The sequence below is a fragment of the Galeopterus variegatus genome, unplaced genomic scaffold (genome assembly GCF_000696425.1).
Source record: "Galeopterus variegatus unplaced genomic scaffold, G_variegatus-3.0.2 Scaffold2315, whole genome shotgun sequence".
In the NCBI taxonomy this organism is placed as follows: Eukaryota; Metazoa; Chordata; class Mammalia; order Dermoptera; family Cynocephalidae; genus Galeopterus; species Galeopterus variegatus.
Window position 1 is genome coordinate 51,669 of NW_007728426.1, and position 944 is coordinate 52,612.

Consider the following 944-nt stretch of genomic DNA (forward strand, 5'->3'; position numbering starts at 1 on the left):
GATATTAATCCCTTGTAGGATGCATAGTTAGCAAAAATTTTCTCCCACTCTGTAGGTTGTCGTTTCATTCTGTTGTTTCCTTTGCTGTGCAGAAGCTTTTGAGTTTGATATAGTTGTGCTGGAAAACTTGGATATGCATATGTAGAAGAATGACTAGACATGCACCTCTCACCATATACTAAAATCAACTCAAAATGGATTAAAGACTTAAGCATAAGACCTGAGACTGTAAAATTACTAAGGGAAAATATAGGTGAAAAACTTCAGGAATTATGTCTGGGCACAGACTTCATGAACATGAGCTGAAAGCACAAGCAACAAAAGAAAAAATAAGCAAAAGGGACCAAGTTCACCTTCTTATCACTCTGCCCACTTAACACCACGAGGAGGGAAGTTCTGAGCTTGAGGTTTTCTTTCTTCGCATGTTATGTTGCAAAATGAGGCTGCACCTATACTCTTGGTTTCCCTTATGCTTTTTCTTTTCCCTTCCCAAACTCTAGTTCCTTCTTTTTTTTACAGGTTTAACAAGAATGCCAGTGCTGCTTCCTGCATGATATAGGAATAATTCTGTGTAAACTACAACTTTGTGTCAATGGAAACACGTAATCTGGGAAGGACTGCTCTACTTTCTCTATGAAGTCAGTGTGCTCAGGGATTGTGAGGAACAGGAGACCATCTGGCCCATGCTGAAGTGACCCCTTAATGTAGATTCCTTCTCAGGATTCCTAACATATTTATATTTCATTCTTAGTACCTAGGACATATCTTAGTATAAGTAACACATGGTTAATATCTGTTAAATTATTTAATTTACCGTATGACCTAATCTCTTAGCCTACAGGTTTTGAGAGTACTGTGGTCCACCACCTATCATCCCCACAAGGGTTATCAACAGTAAGTTTATTGTGTGTATAGATTTGGTGGGCATGCTGGTATCTATCATA